Source organism: Rattus norvegicus, chromosome Y, assembly GCF_021556685.1.
Source record: "Rattus norvegicus strain SHRSP/BbbUtx chromosome Y, alternate assembly SHRSP_T2T, whole genome shotgun sequence".
NCBI lineage: Eukaryota > Metazoa > Chordata > Mammalia > Rodentia > Muridae > Rattus > Rattus norvegicus.
In genome coordinates, this window is record NC_141555.1 from 70,592,053 (window position 1) to 70,612,322 (window position 20,270).

At 43.4% G+C, this 20,270-nt stretch overlaps 1 pseudogene; it reads left to right on the top strand.

Annotated features, from left to right (window-relative positions):
• The first annotated feature begins 15,795 nt into the window (after positions 1 to 15,795).
• Positions 15,796 to 20,270, top strand: part of LOC147998093 (Y-linked testis-specific protein 1-like) — a 135,547-nt pseudogene continuing 131,072 nt past the window's right edge.

Below are 20,270 nucleotides of genomic sequence, written 5' to 3' on the forward strand. Positions count from 1 at the left end.
CTGCTCTGTCTCGCTGCTTTGGAAAGACACCTTCATCTCTGTTGTTAATGCCCAAGACTTCCTATGGTCCTCACCTGTTTGCTTCTGAGTCAGCTGAGGTCTCTTGACATACCTCACTTTGTGCAAGCTTTCCTTAAGAGCTCTAACCACCCAACCCGTCCAGTACACTCCATCTCTCTTGTTCTATTTAGCTTGATTTTTTTTTCTTCAACAAAACATGAGCAAGAAGTGGATGTCTCAAATGGCTAATGCTTGCAGTCTTCTAAAGTTGAGGCCCAGGTGAACGAAATGAATTGTGGGCAGTCCCTCACACAGACAGATCTTTATGCCTATTTTCTTGGCTTTCAATGATGTTTAAAATGTGGGGTTTTGGGGCAGGAAATTACAAAATGGTAGCAACAACGAACCATCAGTGTCTCTGTTAAGGTTTGTTTTATTCAAAGTGACAAACGTTCCTCCCATGACTCCATATTGAAGGAGGTAAAGAGGTGAGCTAGGTCCATAAAATGATGGCCTTAGGACCCAGGGCTGGTGGTTGTCTTCCCCAGTTTGTCCTTCAAATATATCTTGCCACCAACTGGTTATAGCTGTGGTTCACAACCTGTGTGTGGGTCACTATCCCTTTGACAAACTTCAGTCTCCAAAATGATTCCTGACTATGATTCATAACAGTAGCAAAATTACAACTATGAAGTAGCAACAAGAATAATTGTGTCATCAAGGGACGTTACAACATAGGAACTTTGTTAATGGGTGGCAGCATTAGGAAGGTAGATCACTAACTTATGGTCCAAGAAAGAGCATCTAGCTATGGGCCAAACAAACAAAATACAGGATCAACAGCATGCCAGTAACATGGGATAAAATGCAAGCTGGGGAGATAGTTTTTTCGGAAGTAGTGCCTGCTGTGAAATTACCAGCACCTGCAGGACAGCCTATAACCCATGATTGGAGGGATAATGACAGGACACATGGAGGGTCCCATGACTCCAGCCACATATACAGCAGAGGATGGCATTGTCTGCATCAATAGGAGGAGAATACCTTGTTCATGTGAAGGGTCAGTTCCCCAGTGTGGGGGATGCCAGGGTGTTGAGGTGAGAGTGAGTCGGAGGAGGAGAATCCTCACAGAAGCAAGGGGAGAGGGGAATGGGAGAGGGGAGAACCAGGAAAGGGGATAACATGTGTGGGATGACTATGATAGCCAGGAACAGTGAGTTTTGGGTTCAGCAAGAGACACTGTCTCAAAACCTAAAGAAGAGGAAGATGAATGAAGAGATGTGCAGGATCTTCCTCTATTCTCCTCATGCATATACACAGAAATATGTGTAGACACACACACACACACACACACACACACACACACACACACACAGCTGCATTAGGACAAATACTCAAAGAATTTGAATTAAGAATTTAGGTTGTCTTTTGGGTGTCTGATCACACCTTTCCTTCCATAAATTTCACGTGGAAAAGTATATCGAAGGCATGCATGTCAGATACCTTTCCCATTAACATGAGACCATTTTTCTCCCAAATCTATAGGATTTGATTCGCATTAGAATTCATAGACCCAAGACACAGCTACACATGAAAGGAAGAGCTAGATATTTGAGCTAAGAATTTGCATTCCAGGGCCAAGATCTATGATGTCACGGAATGCAGAAGGTGGTCCATAGAACTGAGATGTTCTCTGCGGCTCGCAGTGTCCCTGACTCCCCACGAAAGCTGCGAGAATAAGTATGCAAAAATAGACTCTAGGATAGCTACATGTGATACTCTCCTTGATTGAATTTATCAATAACATGAAGTTTTGTTTCTCACAAAAAGAATAGATCATCAAGAGTCTATGCTGACCATTGCCACACCAGATCCGTGTGAGGGTCCATGCCCTCTCCAGGCTCTGTGGACGGAGCCAAGAGAACCCTACAGGGCTCAGTGAAGCACTGACTCTAATTCACTTGGCCCTGATATGAAGAGGGTGCATATTGATTCTTCTTGTTTTTGCTATTACAAAATACAAAGCAAAAACTTAACGAAGACAGGAGTGCTTGTTGACAGAAGTCTGATATGGACTTCTCCTGAGAGGCTCCGCCAGAGCCTGACTGATACAGATGAGGATGCTCACAGTTAATCATTCCACTGAGCACCTGGACCCCAATGGAGGAGGAGTTAAAGAATGGACTGGAGGAGCTGAAGGGGGTTGCAACCCCATAGGAAGAGCAAGAATATCAACCAACCAGACTCCCCCTGGAGCTCCCAGAGACTAAACCACCAACCGAAGTGTATACATGGAGGGTCCCATGGCTCTAGCCACATATATAGCAGAGGATGGCATTGTCTGTCATCAATAGGAGGAGAAGCCCTTGGTCCTCTGAAGGCTCATTTCCCCAAAGTGGGGGAATGCCAGGGTGTTGAGATGGGAGTGGGTGGGAAGAAAAGCATCATCACTGAAGCAGGAGGAGAGAGAGTGGGAGAGAGGGGATCCAGGAAAGGGGATAACATTTGAAATTTAAATACATAAAATTCCAAGAAAAATGAGGCAGGAAGTGTTTATTTTGACCCATTGTTTGAGCTGGTACCATCCATCATGATGGGGAAAGCAGAGCAACTGGAGTGTGATGGTCACATTGCAGACCTGGAGGGTGTTCAGCTTTCTTTCTTTCTTTGTTTCTTTGTTTCCTTGTATTAAATTCCATATATGGGTGTTTTCCCTTGCTTTTATGTATCTGTATAAAAGATAGATATACAGAAGCCACAAGAAACTTAGGGAAGAAAAGCAGGTATAGCTGTCAATATGATATGGGAGGCGAAAGGGCTCAAGTCGGTTTCCCTCAAGACCACATGTGTATTCATCAAAACAATAGACAGGAGCAGGGCACAGAACTGAGCAAGAGTAATCAATGCTTGTGAGCCACCATGTTGGTTCCAGGGTCTGAACCCAGGTATTCTGCAAGAACAGTAATGGTTCTCAAGTACCAAGCCACCTCTGCAGTCACACACAATGAATGTTTATAGAACCCCACAAACACAACACCACTTGATGTGTGTAAGCAAGAATACTAGACTTGCGGTGTTATTTATTTGTGTGAATGTTCAGGCAATGTGATACAATCGTTCTTCTATTTAAAAATTTTGGCAAAGCCATTTTCACTTGGAAGTTCTCTTCATTCTCAGCTTTGGTGTTTACATACATCTTCAAGAGGGGAACCACCCTGACAGCCCACCCCGCCTACTCCCCATTTGCTGCTATGCCTGCCTTTCTTGACTAAGTTAAAAAACACCTCAGACTCTACTCTTTCATTTTGTTCAGTGAACTAGACTCTCCAAAACCATAAAATGGAATCCCAGAAGCAGAGGGAAGAAGATTTGCTGTTTGTTACGTTGTTTGCTTTTAGTTGCTTTTTCCCACTTCCACTGGTTTGAACTTGTGTCCCATTCAGTGACAGGTACTTAATTCAGCCAGCATTTTGAGAAGGGCTGTGGGTGGAGTGTGATAAAAGGAAAATTACTGGAGAGAACTCACTGGGATTTTGACGATAAATACATAGTTTTTACTGACTTGATTTTTCAGTTACACAGAACCCTGGACGGCACTGACTCGAACTAAAACTTCACATCTGACAATTTGCTCCAAGGAACTAAAAAACCTTAAAAACAAAATTGATCCAACAAAATAAGCCCTAAGTTGTAATGATTGACCCTCTATAGAGAGAAACATTAAACTTCTTTTTAAAAAAAGACGATTTTGATGTTTTTGTTTAACAATTTCCTATACTTATATAATGAGTTTTAGACCTTTCCTTTCTGCATTTCTCTTCCCAATTCCCCTCCCTCATCCCCCTCCCTCATTCTCCCATCCTATCCTTCAGTTCTCCCTTGCTTCCTCCCTAATCATCCTCCGTCATCCCTTCTGTCAACCCCTTCTCTCACGTCATTCCCTCTCCAATTGGCACCAATATTCTGAATAAGTCCCCCTCCTATTTCATGTCTCCTTTCTGCGTGTAATCCCTAAGTTTAATTAATTACATGAGTACAGAGGTATTCGACAGAACAACTTATCTATGGGTACAGGAATGAAGAAGGGAGTGAAGCAGACATTTCTGGTTTCTTTGGAGACTCAACTGTGTCATGGATGTTGTTCTGGAAACTGTCTTAGGGGGGATGTTTAGCTGAGAATAAACACATGGTGTTTCTGGTCGCTGCCTGGGAAAAGGGCATGTGATGTTTAGAAAGGGTACGAGTATAACCCTGGACAACAGTGGGCAACACCACGGCATTGGCTGGCCTTGACACTCTTCACTGATGCTCAATGGACTTTGATGACACTGGTCTTCATTGACCATGCTGTGGCATTGGTACACCTTTCCTTCTTCACTGACCATTGTTTGTCATGGCTTTGTAGAGAGAAAAGCTCCAGAGAATTTCTTGTGGAGACAATGCAGTAGCTTCTTGCTGCCTCCTCGAACCCAAGACAATTGGAAGAGCTCAGCAATTTCTTCTGGGTTGAACTGTCCTCGGTGATTTGTGAATGGTGTTTGCAAATGGATTGACCTACCTCTGCTGATTCATGTCAACTGAACTGATATCCTGATGATGAAGGTTTAAATCGCCCCAGAGAACTATTTCTAAGCAGGTCCACATCGTCCTTTGTTTGCCCTATTGTCCTTTCCTTTCTACTACCTCTGGTTGGTGGTGGGCTAGAGGAAGTTTAAAGGGTTTAAAAACTCTTACTAATGTAGGTCTTGAAAGATCTAAGCCTGCAGGATAGAACCCTCCTCCAATAAATGTTGGTTGCCAAGGGAGGGGAGGGTCTTCATGGCCTCTCCCATCTGTGATGAAGTGTTGAGGGGCCCAGTCTTGTGCCCGTGACCATAGCCGCCATCAGTTTAAGAGTTCAATGACTAGGACCAATCTAAAAGATATCCTTTTGCTGTCCCCTTCCCCATCTTCTGGTTCATATATTCCTTCCTCCCACTCTTTCATGATGTTCTCTGAGCTGTGGAGGAGATGACTTAGCTGTCCTATTTCCACCTGAACAGTCCAACACCACTGATTCCCAGCACTTTGTCCAGCTGTACGTCTCTGCCCATGGTAGTCAGAGGCTTCTTCCCTGATTAGAGATGAGTGCAACGCTGATCTGTAGATACAAATATGGATGTTTGGAAGGAAGTTCGACAATGTATTTAGCATTCGGTTCTTTCATAGGGCCTATATCACACTAACCATAGGTTCTTGACCAGTTTACAGAACCTGGTGTGTATTCCCTCGTGTGGAATATGCCTTCTATCCAATTGGAAAGCCACTGGCTACTCCCATGACTGTGATGCCACTAACACATTAGGGGCACATCTTGCCTGACATTTTATCTTGAATGGTTCACCCCCGAGTAAAGTTGTAGATGATTTTCTCCCCTGGAAGCCTACATAGCACTTTCTTGAACCATGAAGGCTATCCATTATAGAGGATGCTTCCACCTCAACTTCAGATTGACCCTTCTGTGACCTGTGACGCAAAGGATTCAGTGTCCTCAGCAATAGGGTCTTACTGTCAGGTTCTGGAGTGCTACGAAGAACAATGGCAACAACCTGTAAAGTTGTGAGGGCTTTTGTGATCTCGCTGGTAAGCAATGTTCAGGAAGACATCCCACCTCTGGCACTGAGATTTTTGCTCAATTTTGGTTTTCTGTTGCTCTGATGAATACACTCACCAGAGCCAGCTTGGGAAGGGAAATCTTCATTTCGTCTTATGTGTTCCAGCCTGTCATCAAGGAAAACCAAGACAGGATTGTGAAACAGGAACTACAGAGACTGCTCACTGGCTTGCTTCTAAGCTCACATTCAACTACCTTTACAGAGTCCAGACCCACCCGCATAGGGCGGTGCTGCCCACGGTAGACCAGGCTCTCCAACGTCAGTTAACAGTCAAGGAAATGCCACCTGGACATAGTCAAGGCCAATCTGATGGAGAAAGTTCCTCGACCGAGGTTCTTTCCTCCTAGACTAGCCCTGAGAAGAAATCAATGAAAATAAAAAAGAAAAGATATCTTCAGGGGGAGCATGGCTTATCCATGGAGGCTGCGTCCATTTGAACTCAACAGTTGATCTTGTCAATATATTCTGTAACATGTTTTATAACGCCTCTCACCAAACCCCGTTCTAACCTAATCACCTAAGGGGAGATGGAGTAGAAAGTAAGTTTTAAAAAAAATAATTGGAGCAGAAAGTAATGCTTCTTGGAAATAAAGAAAAAAAAGGAAGCATTTCTGCATCCTAGATGCTTTCCTCGCATCATCTGTGCAAAGATAATGAAAACCGTCACGTTCCAGGTACCATAATTTCCAATGTTACAAATCATATATATAATACTGCTTATCATTCATAAAACACATTGGCACTAATCATTTTGATGTGTTTTTCTAACTCACTCCTAATGTAGATCTGATGAACTGGAATTGTTCGCCTGCTCATTTATACATGAGGGAAGTAAGGTTTAAACATCGAGCCAATTTCCCAATACTCTAATCTTATAAATGGCAGAGTAAGACAGCTGCACTTTCTCTGGCTTCATGGCATGGCCTCGTGAGAAATGGAAGTCAGGGTACCTTGGCAGGGAATTCAAAGGATCAGTACATGGCAGCTGAAAGTTGTCTTGGATGCAAGACTGGGAGTGATGCTCAAGTCAGCCGAGCCCCAGCTCAGGATTCCTGAAACAGAACACTAGAATATGTTACAGAGCGAGGAGACTAAACTAAAGATCTGGGAGTCCTCAGCAGATTGTACAGATCCAGGGCTGTGGGTTCATAAGTATGTTGGTCTTTGTGGGGGTGGAAAGGAACACTTATTTAGATCCCCACCTCCTACTATGTGCTACTACAGTGGAGGCAATGCCTTAAGTCCAAGGTTTTTTGTTTTGTTCGTGTGTGTGTGTGTGTGTGTGTGTGTGTGTATGTGTGTATGTGGGTGTGTGTGTGTGTGTGTGTGTGTGTGTGTGTGTGTGTACATACGTGCATGTGCAGTGTATAATGTAGGGACTAATCCATTTCTTTTCTACCTTATTCATTGAAGCAGCGTTTCTCAGTCAAACCCAGAGGTCACCAATATGACTAGTCTTGACAGCTATCTTGCCCTGGGGATCTGCCCTTTCTCTACCTCCCTGGACTGGGATTCTATGTGGGACACAAACCCTAACCATCATTTACCTGAGACCTGTGAGCCATCTCCTCAACTGCTAAGGTTCAAGTCCCGGTGTTGGACCCATCTCCTTTACTTTTGTTTCCTTATTCTTTTTTTTTTTTTTCTGTCTTGGTCATAATATCAGAACCAGGTTAAGGTATGACTATCTCACTCAATCACTCAAATCCCTCCACACAAATGTGTTCTAATAAGGAGGAGGACCCTGCTGACTCTTTGTTCTGTAAAGTCTTACCTTAACAGATGAGTTAAAGGATGGGATTATCCTAGTGGGTGATTGTGGATGCTGTTGTTGATGTTGAGGGAGGCTGGCAAATGAGGGGCCACAGCTGAGTCACTTGTAATAACAGATACAAAGCTAAGTGTGGTAGTGCATACCTATATTCTCAATACTCGCGAAGACCACAAGTTCGAATCCAGCCTGGGTTACACATTAAGTCCAAAGACAGCCTGGGCTACATCATAAATCAAGGCCAGCCTGGGCTACAGAGTAAGTCTATGGCCATCCTGGGCTACATAGTAAGTCCAAGGTCAGCTTGGCATACTTACATGACTCTTCTCCAAACAACAACAGGTTTTTTTTTTTTCCTTTCTGGCTTCTGTCTCTCCTATTTCCTCTACACTGATACCAGTGCTGTAGTTTGGGGGTGTGGGCGAGAAGTTTCATCATGTCTGATGGTCCAGGATCTCCCAAGTAGCACGGCAAACCAAACAGAACAGCACACAAGTCTGGTTCGATTGTTGAAGAAAAATATGACACATGGGAAGTGGTGTCTGAGGAAACGGCTCTAAGATGGGACATCGCCTCGGTAGACTGGGCTTGGATCTTGTGTTAGTTTCCTCGTGAGAAAAACAATGATGTTCTCAACCAGAGTCTGTGTTGGTTATACAATGCTGTGCTTCCATTTCAACACTGCATAATCTCCATATGGACACCCTGGAAATCTTGTCTGATATTAAACAGATTATAGGAGAGACAAGTTGAGTATAAACACTCTCATTAAAAAGTGTTTAAACGGTGAATAATTTTTTTTTTAAATTTTTGTCTGCGGTACCAGGTTCAGTGTTCTGCATAAATTCTAAAACACGGCAATTTCTTTCTTTTTTTTTTTAAATCGCCAAACAGAATGGATCTTATATTTTTCTATCTAGGTCTAATCGAGACGTAAAAATAAAATTCTTTGCTTTAAAAATAACTAATTGTGTTTCATTGGCTTTTTTATTTTTTTGTTAATTTCTTATTTTTAGTGTTTTGTGTTTTGGGGTTCATTTTAACAATTATTTTTTCATTGAATTAATTATTTTCTTATTTTCTAGTGTAGATAAAAATTTAGGTTGCTGGTCTTTGTTTCTAATCTAAGAATTAGTGTTGTAAATAAAGTTTCCTCTTAGCACCATTATAGTTATGTCTCACACATTTTGATAGTATGTTTCCTATCTTCTTCTTTTTTTCTTACGGCTACATAGTTTCATTATTTCTTGACATCTGTATTACTTGTGAATGTGTGATTTAATGTTTCTGGACTGGGAGTCTCCTGTTGTCTCTCATTGAAGACTTTTTTTTAGTTTTGTTGTATTAGCAGAACACATCCCGAGGGGCTAGAGATGCAGCTCACTGGACAGAGTGCTCACTTGGCTCTCACACAGCTCTGGGCTCCACCTACAGTACCTCATAAGCCTAGTGTGGTGGTCCATGCCCATAGTCCCATTACCAGGAGGAGAACCAGGAGTTCAAAATCATCCTTGGGTGCATAGGGTGTTTGAGGCCAGCCTGGGCTACATGAAACCTGTATAACCAAATATGTCCCACAAGAAATCCTTTCTTAGGCATTTGCCACACTTTGTTCTGTGGTTTCTGAGTGTCTGAAAAGTCCAGGGTACTTGAAGGAAAAGAACATCCTGGTGCTACTAGGGACTGTCAGTCAGAGACATTGGCTCGTGAAGACATCTCATCCTAGCTGGTTTTCTGCCTGCTTCTGTCGCTGATGGGCTGATCCATGTCCACAGCTTTACTCATGATCGCCCTTCTTCCTTTTAGCTGTAACCATTCCTTCTTCCTGCTAGGCTGTGATGGAGTTAGTGACACAAAGAATTGGGGTCTCCTTCCAGCCCACTGATTCTCTCAACAATAAGTTCTTTCTCTGTAGAAATAGTTTCTCTGTTGCCTACAGTATCAGAAATAAATATAACACTCTTTTCTGTTTTATTTTGACACTGGGTTTCATTATGTAGGTAGGGCTGGCCTGAAACTCAATGTATAATCCAGATAGGCCTTGATCTCACAGAGATCAGCTTGCTTCTGAGTGCTGGGATTAAAAGGGCATACCTGGCTCCTTCTTTTTTAATTTTTTTTAAAATCTATCTCTCTGGGGTGTGTGTGTGTGTGTGTGTTTGTGTGTGTGTGTATGTGTGTGTGTGTTTTGACCAAAGAGTCCATCAGATCCTCTGAACCCTGATCCTCTGCAAGAGCAAGCAGTGTTCCTAAGCAGTGTGCCATCTCCCCAGCCCCTTCTGCTTGCTCTAAACTCCACTTCATTGTTCATCTTGCCCAGACATGTCTTTAATTCTTACTCTTAGTGTTTGTTTTAATTCAGTAAGTTCCTATTCGATTTTCTCTTGTTTCTTCTATTACCTCACCAAGATTATGTGTATACTTTTGTATTGGAAGTTTCTCATTGACAACGCTTGAATCCTGGCTTTAAAATCCTTGCTGACAATTCTGACAATGGTTTTCTCTTGGTGCCACCACCAGGGAACTGGTTTTTCTCCTCTGCTTTTCATTAAGGTGGATGGTCATGGTGTGACGTGATTTACATTTTGACATCATTTGACTAAGATGTCAGCAGTCCTGACACTGTGGTATAGTTGCTCTTTATCCTTCATAATGTTTTAGAGGCTGTTTGTTTTTTCTGGATTTGCCTGATTGAATAAAACTGATTATACCTCCAGTCCATACCTACAGGCATATTTTAAAGGGGACAGGAAGAGTGGTACTCAACCTTCCTAATGTAACCTTTTAATACAGCTCGACCAAGTGTAAAATTATTTCATTGCTACTTCATAATTATAATTTTGCTATAGTTATGAATTGTAATGTAAATGTCTGATATACAGGATATATGATATGTGACTCCTGTTCAAGGACCATTTGAGTTCCCAAAGGGGTCTCAATTCAAGGGTTAAAAACCACTGATCTGGACTTAGTGGGATGCCCTTACAAACGTAGATGGGTTGCCCAGTGTTGCCGGGGAGAAGTTTCCATATCTTGAAGGCAAAGGATCTTCCACGATCAGGCTTTTTCCTGGGTCCCTCTGGAATAGTGGAAACACTCTTGAGGTTAGTGATGTATCAACTAACTCCAGGCAGTTTTCTTTTACATCCTCGAAGATGAGGATTCTAAAAAGGGTTCTGCTAGCCAAAAGCAGTGGCTGAAGCTATCTGTGGTCATCTTACCCCTTCCCTAATGGCTCCTTGTCCCCACAAGGCCAACAGTAGATGTCTGACTCCCTCCCAATCTGCACCTTTCCATTCTACACTCTTCCTCTGTGCTGTTTCTTTCACGAAGAGCAGACACACTAACCCTGAACCCATCTTGTCTTCAGTCAGCACTAACAACCTCGTCCTCTCTGCCAGCTTCGCTTTCCCATATGACCCGGCTGCTCACAATTCTGAGACATGTTTACGCTTGTATGGACAAACAGAATGGCACTGATTGGCTAGTCTATAATGACGCAGATTCTGCATGAGTCTGCTTCAGAAGCCTGTAAATCCAAGATGAAGAGACCATTGGCAGAGGAAGGAGTTCTTGTGGGATGTTGTCACCACAGAAGGGATCCAATGGGCTAGGAAGACAAGAGAGGGAGACAAACTCCCTTTCATAATTTAACCTTTGTCCACAATAGCATCATTAATGGATCTTTATTTGTAGGTCACTCCCCTCTTGACCTAATCAATTCTTCACAACTACATTCCCACTGGGGATTAATCTTCAGAAAATTACTTTTGGTCAAGCACAATCAAACCAGAGATGCGGGTGAATATTTGGATATATATAGTGGGGGTGGGCATTATTCTTCCCACATTGTGTACCCTTAAGTTCTCTAACTTCCTCCTTCCCCATGGTAGCCTCACTGAATGACGTGAATTCCGGGTGATTGATGAGGTACAGACACCAAAGCTCATTGCCATATCCTGTCACCAGTATCAAGCTCAAATAGCAAGAGATACCTGTAGGAAGGAAAATATGAATAAACTTCATGGTGTCTCTAAACTATAAACCCCCAATTTAATCAAAACATTGTTTTAGACTCAGTTCTTTTATATCGAAGTACTTTAAATGTACAAGTCAGTGGGCTTTCTGTGACTCCTTGTACAGGTTTATACTGTACATTAGCCATCTTCATCCTCACAACTCACCGCCATTTCCACCTGCACACACACACACACACACACACACACACACACACACACACACACACAAACACCCTACTGCTCCCCTTCCTCTTCCTAAATGCCCCCTTTCACATATTATCCCTTATTAAAATCTAAATTCCGCAATCATCTGTTTGAGTCTGGCTTGTTTCACTTAACATATTGTATTTTACAGTTCCATCCGTTTTTCTGAGAACAAAACCCTTTCCTCTTACGCATAGATGAGAATCACATCAATGTATATCACATTTTTTAAGCCATTCATCCAGTGATCAACATCTAAGGTTATTCCAATGGCTTGTCTATTGCACGCAGTGTGGCAAACAGAATGGATGTGCAGGGTCCTGGTTAGTTTTTATTATCAGTTTGACTCAACCTGGGAAGAAGGAGCCTCAGCTGAAGAATTGCCTCATCAGATTGGCCTTTGGCCTCATCTGTAAGGAATTTTTTTTTTTTTGATGGTTGATGTGGAAGGGTCTAGCCCACTATGGGGAGTGTCATCCCCTATGAAGGTGGCCCTGGGTCATAGGAGAAGGAAAGAAAGGTGAGTAGGTCATGGATAGCAATCCAGTACCCAGAATTTCTAAGATGTCTCTGCTTCCTTTCCTGCCTCTAGAGTCCTGCCTGAGTTCCTGCCCCAACTTCGCTCAGTATCCAACTTGTACCTAGAAGATAGAGTGAGACAAACTCTTTCCTCCTCAAGTTGATGGCTATGATGAGATTGTTCTTCTTGTTGCCTACTTGTTCTTCCCTTTATTGAAAGTTGTCTCTGTTTATTGTTCTTAGAAAGATGTTTTCTCATGGGCTCTCTGTCTCTCACCCTGTCTCTCTCTGACTCTGTCTCTCTCTCTCTCTGTATTTGTGTGTTCGAGTGTGTATATGTGTATGTTTGTGTGTGTATGTGTGTGCATGTGTGTGTGTTTGTGTGTGCATGTGTGTGTGTTTGTGTGTATGTATGTGTGTGTTTGTGTGTTTGTGTATGTATGAGTGTTTTGGTGTGCATGTGCGTATGTGTGAGTGTGTGTGTGTTTGTGAATGTATGAGTGTTTCTGTGTGTATGTGCGTATGTGTGAGTGTGTGTGTGCGTTTGTGTATTTATAAGTGTTTCTGTGTGTTTGTGTGTGTGAGTGTGTGTGTGTGTGTGTGTGTGTGTGTGTGTGTCTGCTTTCCAGGCTTAAAAAAATCCCCAAGGCTGTAAATCTCAGCAGGTGCCTAGAGAAGGAAGATGAAGGGGAGAAAAGGGGGAAAAATCACGTCCTTTGAGATAACCCCACATTGAGATCAACCACATAGTGAACCAACAGTCACATAATGGCAGAGGAGTCATGAGAGCAGAGAGAGAGGAAAACTCAAAGTGTGAAGGAAAATGTGCTTAAAACTAAGATATAAGGGAGACAAAGAAGACGGTGCACTTAGAAAAGTGTACAGATTTTAAAAAGCTGCCATAAGTTGTTAAGCTCTAAGTACATTTAAAAAATTATAATGTTAAAGTGGAAGGGAATTACTGGGAAGAGGGAAGGGATTGTCAGAGTGTGGTGGGGACAGGGGAGGGTTCTGAAAGGAATTCTTTTGAAGATCTGAAGAACTATGTGACACAAACAATTAAAGTGCCCAGTAATTTACAGGTAGATTCCATACTTACCTGCATCCAGTAATCTGTCTACCCATATTTCAAAAATAAAATTACCTCATCTATTTCATCCTGTTTTGCTGCATTTGATCTAATAAATTTCTTGTAACCTGAAGTGCTGGTAAATTTTAAAGACATTTAAAATATTTCTGGTCGATATCGGGTTTTTCATGTTTATCCCGACTTTGGAAGCAGGTCCAGGAGCTAATTTTTCCTCCCTCTTTGGAAAGAATCCATAATACATGATTGCCATTGACTTCAATACAAGGTTTTTAATCCTGTCAAATTCCAGCTTTGTTTGAATAAAAATGGCTCTCCTCTAATTGTGGGTTTGATAAAGCTAATTTTGGGGTGCTATCCATTGGGCTGCCTCGGAGGGAGAGGCTAGCCATATTTCTGATATGGAGAATGACTTAAAGATAACCAAAGGAAAGATAGGAGCTGGGAAAATAACCACCAAGGATGTTGGTGACTCAGAAACCAAAGACTTTTTCAGAAAAAAAAATGCATGAAAAGAGCTACTTGGGCAGACTGTGACTCCAGTCATCAGAATATTTGAGTGGGGACTTTATTTTGGGTATCCAGAAGGCTACATGGGAAGCTAAAACCTAGATGCTGGACGTTTCTAAGCGAAACTAGGGAAGGAACTGGGCTGAGAGGGCTTCTATGATGTAAGCAGAGCCTGGATGATGTCACAGAGCACTGGGCGGAGTTTGCGCATCTCTTCCACTTGGGGGCGCTAGACTCCCTTGAAGGTGGGTTCACTATCTTCGCAGCGGGGTGTGAAACCCAGTTCAACTCCCGAACCCCACAACTGTTCAACAGCCTTTTGGTGCCTGACCGGTTTCAGAAGACAGAATCTGGATGACTAGGATATTTTCTTTCGGTAAATACGTTTATGAAGATAACTGGGACCCTTGTTGCCCAGAAAGCTAAAAGTTTTCCCTCGTACAGCGAGAAACCGTATGTTCTGATGTCTTCCACGTTTGAGAGCTAGGCGGATGGTCTAGGCTAGTCTAAGAGTTTATTATACTTTGCTAACAATATCTAATTCATAATCCTACTAAAATGCCAAAGCTCCTCTCTGTGCCTGTGCATTTTAGGAGATAATATTTCTTTTTGATGTTGTTGTTGTTGTTGTTGTTGTTGTTGTTGTTTTCGGGGCTGAGCACCGAACCCAGGGACTTGTGCTTGCTAGAAAACTGCTCTACCACTGACCTAAATCCCAACCCCAGGACATATTATTTCTAAATGGCTGTTGTTGCCTACACAAAAGACTCTTGTTGTGGTCGAAGATGCAAAAGCTTCGCGGAATAAACCTGGGCCTGGGTCAGGATGCACAGTACAGAAAGCCAGTGGACTGGTGTGCTGTGTCTCTGGGCAGATACTTGTGGATGTTTCCAACATAGCTCATAGTTAGACGGTAGAAGAGGAGTGTGGGCACCCTTCTGGCTCCTTTGCTATCCTTTCTCTGTTCTTCTTGCTTAAAGTGGCGGACAGGGATACTTAATCCCACACTGACCTAGCTCATTCAAGGAGAGGTTCCTCAGCAGCGGGAAAGTGCCTCGGGCTGAAGAAATGTGTCAGAATATCTTTTTTTTTTTTTTTTTTTTTTGGTTCTTTTTTTCGGAGCTGGGGAACGAACCCAGGGCCTTGCATTTCCTAGGTAAGCGCTCTACCACTGAACTAAATCCCCAGCCCCGTGTCTGAATATCTTATTCTGAGCTGTAGAGAACCATTTTTTCATTTCACTTTGAACTTTAGATTTTGATTTTTGAGACATGGTTTTTCTGTGGGTAACTTTGGCTATCCTGGAACTAACTCTGTAGACCAGGCTGGCCTTGATCTCACAGAGGTCCGCCTCCCTCTGCCTCTTGAGTGCTGGAATTAAAGGTGTGCTCCACCATTGCCCAGCCCTCCTATGAACTTCTGATTACTACAGAATTAGATTCAGATGTTCAACCCTGTTTACCATCCCCTTTCTCACCTGCTCCAAAGTTCTCTTAGACAAGAGCCTTGGTACAGCATCCTCCCCCAACCCACTCCCATTGTTCTTGCAGGCACTCATATGACAGCGGCAACAGCATTGTGTCGGGTTTATGCAGGCGAGCTCTTCAAACCCAGGCCATGGGTAATATGAAGCCTGAACACAGAATGAGAGCCACAAGACAGTGGACCAGGAGTGCCATGGCCTACCACACTAGGTCTACAGCCATGAAGAAGAGGATGTCTCTGAGGAGGATGAGCACACCATCCTTCCAGAAGCGGAGGAGGAGGAGGCCTTCTCTCCAGGCCCTGGGGGACATTGTGGGCTGCAGAATTTCTCACGGATGGAAGGAAGGTGATGAGCCCGTCACCCAGTAGAAGGCCATCATTCTAGATCAACTGCCAACAAATCCCTCTTTCTATCTGGTCAAGTATGACAGAATTGACTGTGTCTACGGACTGGAACTTCACAGCGATGAGAGGATTTTAAAGCTTAAGGTCTTGACTCCCAAAGTAGTGTTTCCTCAAGTGAAAGATGCCCATCTCGCAAGTGCCATGGTTGGCCGAGCTGTGGAGCATAAATTTGAGGGCAAACATGGCTCTAAGGACAACTGGAGGGGGGTGGTCCTAGCCCAGGTGCCGATCATGAAGGACTGGTTTTACATCACCTACGAGAAAGATCCAGTACTATACATCTACCAGCTCCTGGATGATTACACAGAAGGTAACCTCCGTATCATTCCAGAGATTACTTCAGCAGAGGTGAAGTCAGACGGTGACAGCAACATCTTAACAGGTCAATGTGTGCAGTTCACCAGAGGCGACGGGTCCAAAAATATCGGCAAAGTCATTTACCAAGTTCCAGCCAAGGGATGGCACAGGAAAAAAAAAAGATGTATGTTTAGGAAGCAGTGGAGAGGGGCCAGACATAGATAGACTCTCTGAGGTGAAATTTGAGGGAGAGACAGACAGTTGGGGAAAGAGGGCAGGTAACAGGGAGGTGGTCTTGGAACTCAAGGGGAAACCCAATAAATTGATCCAAGCAGACTGAGAATCAGAGAAGGTCGGGGATTGTTTGACTAATAAAACCTAATGTAACCTGTTTCTCATCTGAAGATGTATTATTTTTAATTATGTGGGTGGAGGCAGGGCATGAATAGAGGACACCACAGAGACAAGAATAGTCAGGTCCCCTGGAGCTGGAATTAAAGGTGATTCGGAGCCATTGGACATGAGCTCAAAGAACAATTCCAAGTCCTCTTTCAAAGCAGACGAGCTCTTAATCCATTGGTTATCTCTCCAGTCCCCTAAAGTTATCTTTCCAAATACATCCAACCTTTACATGCAGAGAAGAGACCAGGATGAGGTTAAGAAAGACTAAATTAATGGTGATCTGGAAGAAAGACTAAAGAACACATGAGGGAGTAGAGGACACTGAGGGACGAAGGAATTCCAAGATGGAGTTCTCAAAAAGTGAAGCAGGAGACCCAGGAAGAACAGAAAGTGTCTAGAATGAGTTGAACTTGGGCCGCATCTATATTGGTCTCTTTGTTTCCTTAAAGAACAGCCAAGCCATCACTACAGAAGGGGGAGGCTTCCCTGGAGCACATTTTGTCAAGGATAACGCAAGAGTAGTGAATGCCAAACTAAGTTTATATCTATCGATTCCTGAAAGTATCATAAAGCCCATTATTTTGTATGATCAGTAAAAAGTAATTTAAAAGAGAACATGAGGATGCCATGAGCTTATGTCAGGTGTTACGTGGATCCTGTGTTTAGCTTCCCTGAGCACTTTAGACTCTGTTGCATCCTGTAATATTTTTTGAGGTCTCTTCTCAATGCACCTAGATGACCACAAAGAGCTCCTGCACTGGCTTCTCTTGCCTGGCTCTCCTTTGACTGGATGGCTTCTTACACACCTGTGGGCCCTGTTACCGTTCTAGGCCCAGGAAGTTCCCGTCTTTTACTCACATTTAAGCTTATCATCAGAGAAATCTTGATGGTGCCTCCAATGCAGAGGTGCTGAGCTCTTTCCTATGCCATTTGCCGTGACTTTAAAATGCTTTGTGGCTCCTGACCATGTAGCTCTCTCCTCCTGAGAAGCCCCTGTGCACTCCATGGGGTCTCTCTGAGCCACATCTACACTCCAAGAGATTCTTTGGAAACAACCTTATCTTGGACTCATTCATTGCTGTTTCTTCTCTCAAGAATAAGTTTCTCACTGCAGGACTTGAAAATACTTTCTATCGTTGATTAATTCTGCTATTTGGGAGATTTTATACTGGCTGGTTATATGACGGTTTCATTGCTGCGAAAAGACACCATGACCAAGGCAACTTATAAGGGACAACATTTTATTGGGGGGGTTCTTTTTTTTTCAGAGCTGGGGACCGAACCCAGCGCCTTGTGCTTCCTAGGCAAGCGCTCTACCACTGAGGTATATCCCCAAACCCAAGGGACAACATTTAATTAGGGAAGGCTTTTAGGTTCAGAAGTTTAGTCTATTTTCATCAAGGCAGGAATCATGGAAGCGTCTAGGCAGACATGGTGTTGGAGAAGAAGCATATCACCCCCACAGTGATATGCTTCCTCCAACAAGGCCACACATACTCCCACAAGGCCACACCTCCTACTTGTGCCACACTTCCCATGGGACAATCACATTCTAACCACCGCCCTGATTTTATGCCAACTGGACACAAGCTAGAGTCATCAGAGAAGAGGGCGCCTCAGTTGAGAACATGTGTCCATAAGATCCAGCTGTAGGGCATTTTCTTAGTGATTGGTAGGGGAGGGCCCAGCCCACTGTGAGCGGCACCATTCCTAGGCTGGTGATCCTGGGTTCTATAAGAAAGCAAGCTAAGCAAGACATGAGGAGCAAGACGGCAAGCAGTGCGATTCCATAGCCTCTGCCTCAGTTCCTGCCTCCAGGATCCTGTCCTGTTTGAGTTCCTCTCCCAACTTCCTTTGCTCATGAGCAGCAATGTAGAAGTGTAAGCTGAATAAACTTTTTGCTCCCTAACTTGCTCTTTGGTCACCGTGTTTACTTACAACAATAGGAACCCTAAGTAAGACAATGTCTTATAGAAACTGAATCTAGTAGAGCCACAGACGCTTACCTCATAACCATAAATAGAGACGTATAGACACTTTGTTTTAATTTAAAGGTAAGACTTGCTCATGTACTGACCTGTGACATTCTAGTTTGCTTCCTTCTCTTTATGATGAGTGCCATGATCAAAACTAACTTGTGGAGGAAAGGGTTACTTGCCTTACAGGTTACAGACCATCACTGAGGGAAACCAGAGAATGAGCTTGAAGCGGTAACAATGAGCACTGCTTGTTGGCCTGCTCCCTGTCTCAGTCATTGTTCTGTTGCTGTGAAGAGACACCATGGTCAAGGCTACTACTATAAATGAAAGCATGTAATTGGAGGCTCCCTTACAGTTTCAGAAGTCTGGTCCATCATCATGGCAGGGAGCATAACACGGGAGCAATAGAGAGCTACTCTTTTTTTTTTTTTTCTTTTTTTTTATTAACTTGAGTATTTCTTATATACATTTTGAGTGTTATTCCCTTTCCTGGTATCCAGGCAAACATCCCCCTCCACCCTCCCCTTCCTTATCGGTGTTCCCCTCCCAACCCTCCCCCCATTGCCGCCCTCCCACCACCAGTCTAGTTCACTGGGGGTTCAGTCTTAGCAGGACCCAGGGCTTCCCCTTCCACTGGTGCTCTTACTAGGATATTCGTTGCTACCTATGAGGTCAGAGTCCAGGGTCAGTCCATGTATAGTCTTTAGGTAGTGGCTTAGTCCCTGGAAGCTCTGGTTGCTCAGCATTGTTGTACATATGGGGTCTCGAGCCCCTTCAAGATCTTCCAGTTCTTTCTCTGATTCCTTCCACGGGGGTCCTATTCTCAGTTCAGTGGTTTGCTGCTGGCATTCGCCTCTGTATTTGCTGTATTCTGGCTGTGTCTCTCAGGAGCGATCTACATCCGGTTCCTGTCGGTCTGCACTTCTTTGCTTCATCCATCTTGTCTAATTGGGTGGCTCTATATGTATGGGCCACATGTGGGGCAGGCTCTGAATGGGTGTTCCTTCAGTCTCTGTTTTAATCTTTGCCTCTCTCTTCCCTGCCAAGGGTATTCTTGTTCCCCTTTTAAAGAAGGACTGAAGCATTCACATTTTGATCATCCGTCTTGAGTTTCATTTGTTCTAGGCATCTAGGGTAATTCAAGCATTTGGGCTAATAGCCACTTATCAATGAGTGCATACCATGTATGTCTTTCTGTGATTGGGTTAGCTCATTCAGGATGATGTTTTCCAGTTCCAACCATTTGCCTACGAATTTCATAAAGTCTTGTTTTTGATAGCTGAGTAATATTCCATTGTGTAGATGTACCACATTTTCTGTATCCATTCCTCTGTTGAAGGGCATCTGGGTTCTTTCCAGCTTCTGGCTATTATAAATAAGGCTGCAATGAACATAGTGGAGCACGTGTCTTTTTTATATGTTGGGGCATCTTTTGGGTATATGCCCAAGAGAGGTATAGCTGGATCCTCAGGCAGTTCAATGTCCAATTTTCTGAGGAACCTCCAGACTGATTTCCAGAATGGTTGTACCAGTTTGCAATCCCACCAACAATGGAGGAGTGTTCCTCTTTCTCCACATCCTCGCCAGCATCTGTTGTCCCCTGAGTTTTTGATCATAGCCATTCTCACTGGTGTGAGGTGAAATCCCAGGTTTGTTTTGATTTGCATTTCCCTTATGACTAAAGATGCTGAACATTTCTTTAGGTGTTTCTCAGCCATTTGGCATTCCTCAGCTGTGAATTCATTGTTTAGCTCTGAATCCCATTTTTTAATAGGGTTATTTGTTTCCCTGCGGTCTAACTTCTTGAGTTCTTTGTATATTTTGGATATAAGGCCTCTATCTGTTGTAGGATTGGTAAAGATCTTTTCCCAATCTGTTGGTTGCCGTTTTGTCCTAACCACAATGTCCTTTGCCTTACAGAAGCTTTGCAGTTTTATG